Genomic DNA, 14,686 nt, shown 5'->3' on the forward strand with positions numbered 1-14,686 from the left:
AAAGAGGGAACCAGTCCCACTACGGGGAGGGACTATGGGATTATGGAAATGAGTTTATCCCTCATACAGCACAGGCCCTATACATTTTAGAGTGATGCATGATGCTCTGGTGCACATTTTAGAACAGATGGCAAAACAGTGGAGAGGGTAGAGGAAAAAACATCACACCCAGTTCAAAGACTGGAGAAAACACTTTCATAACCAGTCGGTGAGGGAGTAAGAAGTGAAGCTAGCTCTATAGCTTAGTTAAGATGTACATTTGGGAGAGGAAAGGCACAGATTTGGAGCCATAAGTAAATGACTGTTTAACATCTATGAAATTAGGTATTAATTGGAAGGAGACGGAACTTCTCCCTCCAATGAAAAACTGCTTCCAATGACCTGTATAGTTGTGCTCGTGTTACCTGACTGCCAGAGAGTGCAAATGTAAATGGTTGCTTGTTCTATACAAAATTGTAAGAGGAAGGCTTTAGACATCCCAGTTCCAGAATATCCTCCTGTGTGTACAACATATGGTTTCAGTGTGGTAAGAACTAACTCTGAGCCACTGGAGTGGAAGAAATGATAAAACCAGATACAGGGCACACATTGTGCAAAGCTTGATCCAGAAGGCATGGCCAGAAAATAAGCACCATGATAGGTGCTGCAACCAGGACAGACATTCCTCAGCCTGCTTTTATTCCAGCTGTCTTTAGGCACTTAGTTCCGCTGCAAGACCAGTATGCAGGAAGACTGCATCTTCAGAAGAGCTTGCTTTTCCTCCTGTGCGATCACTGCTGAAGACTGAGTGGCCCATTTCTGAGCAGACCCTGACTCAGATCCCTCAGGTGGTAAAGAAACTTGACTGACACTAACAAAGACAGTGACAGCTCTTATGGCTACTAGCATTATGAGGCACCAGAGTGGGCACATCATTGAAGTTAAAGGTCAAAAGTAGGAGTTAGTTGGGTCGTAGGTACCTATGGGCATATGTGTACCATACATTTCAGCTCTGTACAATAGTGACCCTGGCTACTTCTGAGCAAAGTGACTCTCATTCTCAGCTGGGCTCAGGGCACTGGCGAGGTGCTAGCTAGGTGCCAGCAGCCTGTCCATGGTTTGGCATGGCTCTGAGCACAGAGGGGGTAATCAGTGCTCCCACTGGGCATGCCTGATGAGCTGGAGCAGCCACACAAACACAGCCATCCTGCTGCTGATTGCAGCTCTCAGTCTTACTGGTCTGACTCAGGTACCTTCCAACACCACAGCAATACTCCAGCTGTGGGTCTGCTACTCATGGGCAAAGGGACTGGAGAAGGCTCCTGCATGGAAATGCTTGTCATGCTCTTTGGCATGTATAGAAGATGAACAAAGAATAGTCTCTAATTAAATTTTAGTATCCCAAGTGAAAGTACACTGGCTTCACAAAACCAGGGGAAGTACATTCATATTTAACAGTAAAATAATTAGCCAGCTTGGTTTGAAAAAAGATGACATTTCAGTAATTTTTAGATATTCAGAAAGTTAGATTTTTCTGCTTAACAAGTAATATTAAGCCTAGTTATCTGCCTTCAACCCAGCAAAAATCCAGTGACTTTCACAGTAGCTTTGCTTATGAAGGAACTGCAGGATTGGATCCATAAACATAGATTAAATTGCTGAGTCTATTACCTAGAGTTAGCAGTCATTAATTCCTTTAAGTTTTCCTAGTTCAAACCCAATAGATAAATGACAGCAGCACCAATACCATTAAACGCAACAGCTGGTCATTGCTTTAATTAAAATTCCTTTTTTTCTAAATTTTAGACTGCAGAAGGAACTTGGCATAAAATTTTCCAGCCTGGAAACAATTTTTATGCTTGCAGATTTTCAAAGGGAATACTTTGGCTGTTTTTAAGTTACAGAAACATAATAAACATAGCTAGCATTTAAGAAGGGACTTTTCTTCTTATTGTTGTCTTGATGCAACTTATGTGTGGATGGAAATCCTTTAAAAGGTATAACAGTATATTCATTAACAGACCTAAGATTCCCTCGTTTTTAAAAGAGCACCTGTGTGTGTTTATAAGTGATGTACAGGTATCAGTGAGGGGCCCAACCAGCAAAGACTGAGTCTGGATTCGATCATTCTGAGAGTTCAGCGGTTTTGAATTAAGGGATTTAATCTGAGCCCATTTCTTGTAATGTATTTTAAAGGTGAAAGGCCTTTTCTTCTGCCAAGATGAGAGCATAGGGCTGCAGGGATTTGCATTTCTCTTGCAGCTGTAGACATCACTAGCAAATACAGCCTCAATTCTGGAAGCAGCTTAGCTCGAATAGATCTCTACTGTGACATAATGCTGGACACCCACAAGGCTGTGGGCCCGGATGGGATTCACCCCAGAGTAATGAAGGAACTGGCAGATAAACTTGCCAAACCACTCTCGATTATCTACCAGCAGTCCTGGTTAACTGGAGAAGTTCCAGCTGACTGGAAATTAGCAAATTGTAACGCCCATCTACAAGAAGGGTCGGAAGGACGATCCAGGGAACTATAGGCCTGTCAGCCTGACCTCGGTACCAGGCAAGGTGATGGAACAGATCATCCTGAGTGCCATTACACGACACATGCAGGACAATCGGGGCATCAGGGCCAGCCAACATGGATTCATGAAAGGCAGGTCCTGCTCGACCAACCTGATCTCCTTCTATGACAAAGTGACCCGCTTACCAGATGAGGGCAGGGCTGTGGATGTAGTCTATCTAGACTTCAGTAAGGCATTCGACACTGTCTCCCACAGCATCCTCCTGGACAAACTGTCTGCCGGGGCTTGGATGGGTGGACTCTTCAATGGGTTGAAAACTGGCTGGATGGCCGAGCCCAGAGAGTGGTGGTGAATGGGGCAAAGTCCAGCTGGCGGCCGGTCACTAGCGGTGTTCCCCAGGGCTCAGTTCTGGGGCCGGTGCAGTTCAATATCTTTATAGATGATCTAGACATAGAGATTGAATGCACCCTCAGTAAATTTGCGGATGACACCAAGCTGGGTGGGAGTGTCGATCTGCTGGAGGGTAGGAAGGCCCTACAGAGGGATCTGGACAGGTTAGATAGACAGGCTGAGACCGACGGCATGAGGCTCAACAAGAACAAGTGCCGGGTCTTACACTTCGGCCACAACAACCCCATGCAGCGCTACAGGCTGGGGGAAGAGGGGTTAGAAAGAGCCCGGCGGAAAGAGACCTGGGGGTGCTGATCGACAGCCGGCTAAACATGAGCCAGCAGTGTGCCCAGGTGGCCAAGAAGGCCAATGGCATCCTGGCCTCTAGTAGGAATAGTGTAGCCAGCTGGTCTAGGGAAGTGATCGTCCCTCTCTACTCGGCACTTATGAGGCCGCACCTTGAATACTGTGTCCAGTTCTGGGCCCCGCACTTCAAGAAAGATGTTGAGGTGTTGGAGCGAGTCCAGAGGAGGGCGACCAAGCTGGTGAAGGGTCTGGAGGGTCTGACTTACGAGGAACGGCTGAGGGAGCTGGGGTTGTTTAGCCTGGAGAAGAGGAGGCTCAGAGGTGACCTTATTGCAGTCTACAACTACCTGAAGGGAGGTTGTAGTGAAGTGGGAGTCGGCCTCTTCTTCCAGGCAACTCGTGATAGGACAAGAGGACATAGCCTGAAGCTTCACCAGGGGAGGTTCAGGTTGGACATTAGGAAGAATTTCTTTTCAGAAAGGGTCATTAGACATTGGAACGGGCTGCCCAGGGAGGTGGTGGAGTCACCATCTCTGGATGTGTTTAAGAAGTGGAAAAAACCACTTAGTGCCATGGTCTAGTTGACATGGTGGTGTCAGGGCAATGGTTGGACTCGATGATCCCAGAGGTCTCTTCCAACCTGATTGATTCTGTGATTCTGTGATTACAGCCAGTCTTCAGAGGCAGAGCGAGCCACGACAGCTATAGCATGAGCTCAGAGATGACCAGGAGAGTACCTTGCAGTAACGCGGCAGCATTGCCCTCCTGAATATCACTGCAGCATGAGCCTTTTGTATTAGTGCCCTCAGCATCAGGGGGAGATGTTCGGCTTCCAGGCAGTTTATTGGAAGTTTAAGGTTCTCGCTACAGATTTATGTTTCTTTAAAACTAGATTTTCAATAGGTGAGACAATGATCTGAGCTTCTGTGGTCATCAGCACCAAGAGCCTAGGTCCTCCCCTGCACCCAGAGCCTGTGCAGAAGTAGAGGGTGGTGGTGGAGGAAGTCAGAGTGAGACAAGGCAGGCTGTGCCAAGGGACAGGAGCACGCAATTAAAGTTTATCTTCATGTGATATTTAACTGAGTACCTTTTTAATCTCCTTAAAACTAATTTACCTACAGGTTATTGCTGGAAGTTTCAACTCCTGACATTCCCCTTCCTCAGGTATTGCTCCAGCAATTGAGCCCCCTTAATTTTTCATTGAATTCTCCCCTTCCTGGATACCTCTTTTCCTCGGCCTTTCCTTAGCAGAATGCAACTTTGATTAAGATCAGCACTTGAGTTGCAAACCCACTGCCTCTGAGTATCACAAAGCTAGGTAAAGTGTACTTCATGTTGTCCTGAGCAACTGGGGAAGCTGAATAGGCAAAACTCGCATTCTCAGAACATTTTCGTACAAAAGCTTCAGAACAAAACTTGACAACAAAACTATCAACTTTCCACTGTGAAGTCACCACTGTTTCACTATAAAATTTCCTATTTATTGGTGAATTCCAGGTCTTCTTGTTTCACCATATTTTTCCAAAGAAAATTAGAAATGTATCACTTTTAAATGATACTATGAAGTTAATTGAACAGCTGTCCTGGAAAAAAGTAGTATTTTTTGTTATAGTTGATGAGGTAAGGAATGAGTTTCATGAAAGAAACACCTATTAGGGACTCATTCTTATTACAATAAAGAAGGTCTTTCAGTTCCAAAGATTATATTATCAGCAAAGTTATATATATTGCACAGAAATATATATCTGCCTCTGTATAGACACATATGCATTTACACACATGCATATACATGCACTTCAAAAACTATACTTACTCATGTTTGCTTTTGAAAAATACGATACTCTATGAAGGTAAATTCATATGTAACATTGATTGAAGTTTGCTTTCCTTATATTTAAAATTCAGGAAGCATGCGATGCAACATCCTATAGTCTCTGTGCTCATATTGAATACAAGCTCTGTTAAGTTGAAAGGATTTCTGGTTTGTTTCAACTTGAAAGTGATTTAATATGAGGCCCAGAGAGAAAATCTGTCTCAGTAATCAAATTATAACAAGTAAGGATTAAAAGTATTAAGAAGTTCAAGCAATCTTTTAGCTGCCCTGTGTTCTTGAGGTCATTTGAAGCTGGCTGTGGGAATAAGTAAAATAAAATAACAAGAGGGAAAAAACACAAAGTATTATAGAAGGGAATCAAAGAGCGTTCTTCAGGATTAGATTATGGTACAAGAAAGGGGCTGAAACATTTTCCAGGATCCTTAATTCATTTTCCTTTGGCAAACACAATTTTAAAAGGATATCTTAATACCAATCTTCCTTTTTTCCCTTCTAAACTAGATGTACTAACACTTAAGAATCTAATGTTTTTATATAAAAAAATACAATAAATGCTGATAACATCCACTAATTCACAAAATAAACAGCATTCCCCAAATAGACAATTTTAGGGACTGAGTATATGGTATTAGTTGTTTATTATTTGTTGTATACATACATACATATAAATAAAAAAGCATATTCTGCCTAAATCAATAGTGGCAAATGCATTAACATCGAATAGCTTTATAGCAAATCACGTAAGTGCCTCAGTGCAAGAAAGTCATGTCTGCTTTTGTAGGTCATTTTAACAACCTTTACAAAGACAAACAGAACCAACTCACTACTAAGGTACTGGTGGTATCTCCAACTTGACACAGGAAAGGGCTGAGGTGATGCTACAAGGAGATATAAATTTTCCTTTTCTCTGTCTGCACCTGTTTTTCTTTCAATTAGTAGCATCTTTCCCAAGAGTTAAAATCACTTAATGTCCCTACAAATGCCTGGCATATACTTTGAGATTAATCCCACTAACACTTATTCCCCCCCGCCTGCACCAATGAAGCCAATTATGAAGTGACCTGCAATCACAATTAATTTCTTCAAATTAATTTTGTTGGAAAAAAGAAGAAACATCGAAAATTTCTTTTTCTTTATCCTGATATTCTGTTTCCAAGAAAATCTTTTAACCAACTCATCCTGAGTATTTATCTGTGTGGTAAGTCCTGACAAATGCATATGTATGGATAACTATTGGCTGAGGTTTACTTTAAAGCAACATCTCAGGTCTAAACAATTCTGCTCAGAAAGCACCTTGCCCCCACCACACCCACATACACCACTCTCCACCTCTCCATGCTGTCATGTGCTCTCTAGGAAACGTAACCCCCAAGGGACTGACCTGACACCACCCCTGTGCTGCAAACTTACAGCCTGCATGCTGCCTAGCCACTGTGCAGGAATGGAAAGATCAGGGCACTGAGCCCATTTATTTATATATAGTTAAGGATTTTAATTAGGTTGTGATGGGGTAATTGTGGACATCTGATCATAATTAGGTTTTTTCTTGCAAATGAAAACTTGTTTGCACGATTAAAAAAACCCCAAAACTTGACCTAAATGAGGCAACACAAGCCAAAGCACATTGTGTGAGCAAGCTGGTGTCCAGATTTGATTGCTAAGCCTTCAAAAAGCAGTTCTCAATTACTATTAGGTGGTCTTTGCATCGGAAGTTCACTTCCCAGAGAAAACAGTGAGTCCATGTAGTATTACGCATATATGTGCGTGGAGGATTGTTTTAAAAAAAAGGGGGGTGGGTGAAATCTGCGTTGGATTGAGCGGACACCTCCGAACATGACTAGAGTGTAAATGCTCTTGGCAAAGTTAGCTGCCTCACTGGCAGGCTGACCAGGGAGTATGGAGGGCAAATTGTTTCCAAAGGTGGCAAGCCATGCTTTCTTGCTTTCCTTTTTTTTTTTCCACGTAAACTGAGAATATAACTGACTTAGCTTCTGACACGTAAATCCAGCCAGCCACTTTCTTCCATGGTGGCTTTAATTTCATTATCCGTGTATTTTAAATCAAGCTGTTACTGCCTGGGCAACTTCATTAAGAAAGTCTCCAAGGCACGGGGGCTGAGGGACCTGGCACAGCTGTGACCAGCAAGCACGGCTGGGTCCCAAGCTCCCCACGCAGCCGTGGCAGAGGGTCCTGCTTCTCCAGGCTGGAGGGCTGCCCCGCCAGCTGGACACGGTGAGGGACGTGGGGAGAGCAGCTTCATGTCAAAATGTGAGGCAGGTGCGGATGAGGGTGCTGAGCTCCAGGAATCTTATTCACAACCTAAAATTATGGTACATATAGCATTATATATATATAAAAATATATGTGTACACACTATGTTTTAGCCCAAGTGTGCTGTAATTTTAGTCATGTTTTTGGACAAGATATTTGTGAAAGCAGTGACAATTTTTTCCTCAATACCTTTTGTTTTTTGTACTCTTTGTTTTTTGAGGGGATCATAGTCCTAAAATCTGAAAATCATCAACCTGCACCAGACAGACCTTCAATAAGTCATTTTTATTGAAACATTGACCCATATATTGCTCTGATTTGCAGAGATAAATGTGATTTATTTTTCTACCAAAGGTATGGTGTTGACAGTACCTCTTTATTATGCTTGATGATGAAAATACTGTCACTTAATAAAAATAATTGTTTTTACCTAAGCATTTTTGGTTTAGTAGCTGTGATATCAATATGTTCCCAGTGTGGAAAACAAACCTCAGCAGAGGCTAGTTGTTAATTTTTGAGTAAATACATACATACACAAAACCTTATGCGGATGTGTTCCTCCAGAGCAACAAGAAGAGCCCTCACTTACTCAGGTTGTATGTGACTGCCTGAATCTCATCTTGTTTTCTTATTGCTACTACCCTAGATTCCCTTTGGGCAAGTCCTTGGTTGTGGAAGGGCTTGGGTCCATGCCTGCTGGATTCAAGAAGAAGTTGTCAGTGAAGGACCCTTGATAAAGGTTTGATTGCAGATCTTTTGGCAATGGCTTCAGAGTAGTTTTTCATATGCCAAGGGAGCTGGCTCTTGAAAGCTCACTAGGAGCTCATTGGAGGGGGAATCTGCTGGGAAAAGCTTTTGATGAGATCTTTTAAAGGATATAGAGGAGAGGAAACTATCTGATTTTTTAAACATATATGGGGCATACTCTACAGACCTTCACTCAGGCAGTACCAGTGATTTCAGAGAAACTGCTTTGGAGAGCCAGGGGTTTGGTTTCCTGTAGTTATCCAGTGCATAGATAGCAAGGGAGAGAAGACAAACTCTTATGCTGTCTCCTTGTTGCCTGATTGCTAAGACTTTAGCTGTAGGATGAAAACAGACAGGATAGTAAAGACATCCAAGAAAGCGGGGGTAAATGGGTGCAGCAAGGGAAGTGCATCTCTTCAGAGGAATAATCTGCCTCTCGGTCAGTAGTATCTCAACAGTGACTTGGATTTAGTCAGCAGTAAAATAGGTCCATAAAGGAGTAAGAGGAGTCCATGTCATTCACTGATGAGAGGGTGTAGACTAAAGGCATTTCCAGGAAGAGAACAGACAACAGAGGGAGCCTGGATCACCAAGCAGTACTTCAACTGTTGACCTATAGTGAGGACACAGCCATGACCAGAGCTACTGATCACCAGCAAGGATAGAACCACTTAGCCCTAAACATGGGTTCTGGCTTAAGAACTAAATAGGGAAGCCATGTATGCCTTTAAAAAACAGCACTATATTTGCTCACCATCAGATTTCCTGACTTTGTTTTGTTTCAGGGCTAGTGGGCTAGTGCTTGTGAGGTCACATCCCCGAAACATTGCAAGTTAGCACAGAACTGATATTCAAAGAAATTCAATCTACTGAAGAGAGGATTTTCAAATGCTCTACAGTCTACCATCAGGAGAAAAAATACTCAATAGATGTCTGCTAGAGACATTCAGTTCCTTTTCTTTTTAATCCCAATAACTATCACGGCCTCTGCATCCCATCTGACCAGAGGAAGGTAAAAACTGTGTACCCAGAGACTGTAACACACCCATCACCACCTGCAACATGACTGCAACCGCAGATGTACAAAATGTACTGCATTTTAGACTGAAGCATTTCTCTCAGTAGAGAAATCCTCTCCCAGCCTATGACTGTGACACAGAAAGTTAAATTAAGACTAGAACAAAATCTGGGAGGATAATTTAAAATGAGAATCAAAAGGTTATGAAGCTAAATGCTTTTTTTGAGCCAGTGGTTGCCATAGTAACCACTTGTACAACTTTTTTTCTTGGAAACACAGAGTAAACACTTATTAAAGTGGGCCTCAGTGATGCAGTAAATACATGAATTTATTACTATTTGCAGTCAGAGCTGGGTGAAGAAATCCAGGAGACACTATTTGAGAATTTGTTTTCCTTCTCAAACGAAAGGTCCAATGATACAGTCATTCAAGCAACCAAGGATCCGGGGATGCATGTTTATTGTCCATTTTGGCCCATCCGTGGGGCCCTGCAGCCACAGCTAAGCAACCAGCTTCATCTGGGTCAAACTCAAAGATACAGACAGTACACATTAGGCTATCGTGTCGTGAAGAGTATGACATGATGTACAGCTGGCACGGCAAATTTTATTTAAAGAAACGTAGCTTCAAATTAGTCTCATTTTTCTGTACTGATTGGGTTGTGCTTTTTGTTTGCATCCAAGCTGTATGAGTTAAAAGTCTACTGGAAAGAATAACACATAATGCAAGCTGTGTTCTTTCCAGGCTTTAGCTGTATGGGACAAACCAAGATTCCATTAAACAAGATAACTTAAAATTATACATAAAGTATTCCAAGGTGAATGGCTTCGGTATGTTAACCCATGCACTTGAACTGCTGTGGGCATCTACAGTTTGAATTTTCAACATAGCAGGTGCTTTGGATCACTCTAAAAAAAATAAGCTGTACAGTCTAAAGACAAATTTGTTCAATAAAGATACATGCAAATAGCAAATTCCTGACTGCATGTGAAAACACGGTCGAGTCATGTGAAGTCCTAATTTAGGTTTTAAAATTTTAAATTCTTCTTTTAAAATATGAAAAATATTTTCTAAATATTTAAAAAACATAAATTTGAAAAATATGTCTGTGACATTCACACATTCTTTATTAAGCAGTAGTACTTAATTATAATTTTGGATATAGACATTCAGCATCTACCTTAGACCAACATGGATAAAGAAAACAAAAGCAACTGTGATTAAATTGAGTTGTAAAAGCAGGGGTCAAGTGTTGAACTCCTAGCTGTATTTATTAGAAAAATATTGCTGATATAAACTATATATAAATGCCAATGGATCTACAAAAGACAGTATCCTCATTGCAAATAACACAAAGTAGAACAGCTCTACCATGAAATCAGCACAGTGCCTGCTATGGCTGGGAGGTTTTGGACATATTTGACTTCATACCACTCTCCTCTTACTACTTATTTCTGTGAAGGAGCCTTTTCTTCAGTGAAATAGAGATGGATAGAGCTTCACATCTAACTCATAGCCAGAGCTACAAAGTTACTGAAGGTAAGAGAAACTCCTACATGTTCAAGGTTTGTATTAGGTGAGTAAGACCTGAGCATCCATCCTACATCCCAACGACTGCAAAAATAGAGGAATGATATTGGAAGCAAGGCCTGAAACCCCAGTCTTCCCACCACAAACTGATTTTTTTTTCACTAGGCTACATGTCAGATTTCTGCCTACGTGCCTTTATGTTCTCGCTTAGATGGAACAAATTCTCTGTGCTGGAATGCTTCTCCAAAAAAAAATTGATGAAGACTGTTTCAGCTTCAGCATCCCAATTTCTTCCCCTAAAGGCTGGTTTGAGGGTTGTGCTGTGTCGTAACATTTTCGGTAATGCAGACTGGTATTCCCTTAGGAGCTCAGTCAGGAAACAACTGAGTATTTTACACCAGGATAACCTAGTGGGAATTATTTTTGTGGGAGAGGGGAAAATGAAACATCGTGGACATAAAGAGTCAACAATACCTTCATTTTCTGAAGATCCCGACTTCGGGAAGTGTTTAGTTTTCTCAACAACACCGACTAAACTAAGCCTCTCTGAGAGACACATAGAAAACACATTGCATACATCTATGCTACTAAATTAAATGAGCGTGGGACTGTTTTCTGTCACCGAGTCCAACTGGCATGGAGCAGCCTACATCCATACTCCTAAATTGTCATCTTCCAAAACATGCTGGCGGCAGCCAAATTGCCTGTGATCTCTGAATGACCTTTGGCCTCTGGAGATCCTCACTGCACTCAGCAATTGTTTGGGATAGTGCTAGCTGGTCCAGGTCAAAACCATATTAGGAACCTTTCTAACAATTTAACAGTTAGACGACTGAGTTATCATGTCCAGGAACATTCCCAACACAGTCTAATTTATTAATATAGATGCTGTCATTTTAACTCTTCCCCAAAGAGGCACAGATGTGAGTTAGGAGTTAAGCAGACTAACTGTCAGGACTGGGGTAGTTCTGGAAATATAGAAAATTAAATTCAATTAATTTTTCAGTTTGTAAGACAGAAATTTGGATTTTGACATCCAGACTTCACCTAAGACTTCACCTAGGTGTATGGTGCTAAAATGGCTTGATCTGACTCGATAGTTTTAATATAGCAAATGTTTTCAGAATGACCAAATGAAAGCTTCTAGGCTCACTTTGCTTCATACACAGCACAATTTCCCTCTCATGAAACAAACAGCTGTACAGATGTTTCTCAGTTGCATGAAACACAATGTAAAATTTCTTCAGGAAACTAGAATTTGTTCTGGTTTTTCACTCTGCATAAATTTTTCTACATAGCTCTATTTAGGACAAAATTCTAGTTTAAAGTATCTATTTCCCATTTGTTGTTGGTTTGTGATACTATCATCAATAACTCTTTGCACTATTCCTTTCACTATTTATTCAGCTTCTACATGTCCAAAAAAGAAACATTAAACATGAGACTGAATCATGATCTGTTAAAAAGGACTCCCAACAAACTTTGCTAGATTTCTGATGGACATGTGAATCTACTGTTGCAATGCCCACTGAGGGTTCAGAAGTATAGAGCCTTAGGCTAGGTGTTATAAAAACAAAAGTAGCTGATGCATGAATATTTCACATTAATTATTCAGTCTTGGGTTGAACAGCACAGCAAGTTCTCCTACATACTGAGGGGAAGGAGAATAATACCTAATACCTTCATTTGGAGAACTACAGCAGAGAAAAGTTGGTACCCTTCTTATCACAGCTCTTCTTCAGGACATGCCTGGTTGTTTTGCTGATGGATGCAGAAATTCCAGCTCAGTTCACTCACTGACTGACTTACTGGCCCTATGAAGTAGGTTGTGATGCTTACTGTACTGTGAGACTGTATAAACTCTGGGGTGTCAAACACTTATTTTCCTCCATTTCTAAGGCTTGTGTATGCCCTAAAATGTGTGCTATATATAGAAATAAAAGAGCCATGGGATTTTAAAGCAGATAAAAAAGTACTGGACTGGACAGGCCAAGTTCTTGTTGCACAGAACCAGGGACCAAAAGACATCTTGATGCCTGAAGCAGAAACAAACTAAGCCCAAGCATCTCCACCAACACACTGGAAAGTGACAAGGAAGGCAGGAAGGAGCTGAGTCACCCTGGATGAAGGGACTCAGTGAAAGAAAGGAAAAAGTTGAGATTAGCAATCTCTCCTCTCAGTATATATCATAGTTATCTAAATCACAAGTGGAAGCTTCTGAAGTTTGTTCCTCACTTTTTTCCAGTGCTGCAAACAGCAGTAGATTGTGTACATTCTTAATTGAAAGGATAAACCTGATTGCTTCAGCACTCAGTGCACAATAATAAAAAGTAACTAACATCTCTCTTCCACTTAGAGAAAAGTCTGCACACTCTTTTGTATAGCTGGAATAAAATCAACTTGGCAGGAGCCATGGGATAAATTAGATCTTAGAGAAGAATCCAGATCTTCAAATAAGAGCTAGTCAGGATTTTTTTTTTTAACAAGACAATTTTTATGTGCACACATTGAAACATGCTGCTTTAGTTAAATCTAAGTTTTCAGCAGAAACATCACAATTTGAACTATTTTGTTAGTGGAAGGAAGGAAGGAAGTTTCTCACCTGTTGAACAGTATTCCAAGTATGGATAAAGAAAGAGAGGTACACCTGACTTCAAAATAGCCAAAGCATTTGACAGGGTGCATGAAAGATCTAATTCATGTTCCTGGTCAGAAACAGACAAAACAGTTTCTACATCTCACGCAAGTGCCCTAAAATAAAAGGTTAAAAAAAAAAAAAAAAAAAGTGTCAATAAGGGCCTTTTTATCTACATACTTTTTGCAAGAAGAAAATACCTTTTTCCTACCCAGCTCCACTTCTGAGCTCTACTTTTGTACCCACTCTACTGAACATTGCTACAATTGTCTGGAAAGCAACTCTTGAGCCCACAGAGGCAAATCATTGCTGTGGCCCAGAGCTGATCAGTGCAGGAGAGAAAGTGAGTAATCAGGAAGATCTGGTTACGACTCTGATTCTCCGCCAGCACTGGCCACAGAGGCAGCGTGCGTTAGCGCAACCCTCAGGCTGGTCTAACCTACACCGGGTGACACTGGTCTCAAGGTGGCAAACTGCCAGCTGGAATTGTCTGGAGCACAGTAGCACTCCCGTCTCATCCCCTGCAGTCTCTGGCATTATTATTGTATAGGCTAGGACTGGTAAGATTAAGACTCATGCCAATCTAACATCTACTAAAAACTCCCTTCTGCTGGGAAATTTTCATTTGGCCAGATACAACTGAATTCCTGAGGCACAGAGAGGACAGCATATGGAACTGAATCTGTCCCAGTGTATTTTTGGTCTATCATCTTGTTAACTCATCAGTTAAGAAAATCTTCCCAGCTTAAAGAGCCCTGCTGTGGTGTCACGTTGTGGTGATCCCACAACTTTATAGTACGCTCTGCACTAGAACTCAATGTCACTGACGCATCTCAAAGTGAGAGGTCACATCAAGAAGAGAATCAGCCAAGAAATCTGACAAGATACAGCTTTCTTGGCACTAACGGAGCCAAGACTCACAAAAAAGGCTGTTTCTGAAGACTAAAAGATAGTAACACTGATGGTGATAACCACCGTCTCTGACACAATTGCTGCCACAGTTACAGAAAGTCCTGTTCAGAGAGAACGTAGCAGAAGAAAACAGGGACTCAAATCAAGCTTTTATAAATATGTGTGCATGTGTGTTTGTATTTATAAAATGACTCACTAAAAGTCTTTTACCCAATCAATACCCCCAAAAAACCTTGCTAAAATAATACATTTTCACCAAAAAAATCCCCTTCTATTTCTAGTCATCATAAATGGGCAGTTCAGATAAGAAGTCAGTAGGGCTATATACTAAGCAAAATTAGCACACAGTTGCCAGAAGTCTTTTCCTTGGGAGGAGAAATACCTTTGATTACTGAGCTTATCCTCTATGCTCTCAGTAACGAGCATCAAAACAACCACCTTGTCCAGGAGATGTAGCAGGGAACTGCTCGTCAGAACCCTATGGTTCTGCTTCCCTCGCTGGCATGCCCTTCCTCAGGCAAACTGCTTAGCATCCATGC

General features: G+C 41.4%; 1 protein-coding gene across 7 annotated transcripts in view; it reads right to left on the minus strand.

Moving 5' to 3' along the window:
• CENPW (centromere protein W) overlaps nucleotides 1-14,686 on the minus strand; it is a 157,414-nt gene that overhangs the window by 104,074 nt on the left and 38,654 nt on the right. For 2 of the 7 annotated variants that reach the window (XR_011049359.1, XR_011049348.1), the window contains 2 exons: nucleotides 13,203-13,351; nucleotides 5,849-7,353 (listed from right to left, as the gene is read on the minus strand). The gene's annotated coding sequence lies outside the window, so the exon portion shown is untranslated. Of the gene's footprint in view, nucleotides 1-5,848; nucleotides 7,354-7,743; nucleotides 8,145-8,239; nucleotides 8,388-9,511; nucleotides 9,599-13,202; nucleotides 13,352-14,686 lie in introns of those variants that run through there. The other 5 variants (XR_011049353.1, XR_011049351.1, XR_011049349.1 and 2 more) reach the window with 4 other exon arrangements.

This window comes from Nyctibius grandis, chromosome 1, assembly GCF_013368605.1.
Source record: "Nyctibius grandis isolate bNycGra1 chromosome 1, bNycGra1.pri, whole genome shotgun sequence".
Lineage (NCBI taxonomy): Eukaryota > Metazoa > Chordata > Aves > Nyctibiiformes > Nyctibiidae > Nyctibius > Nyctibius grandis.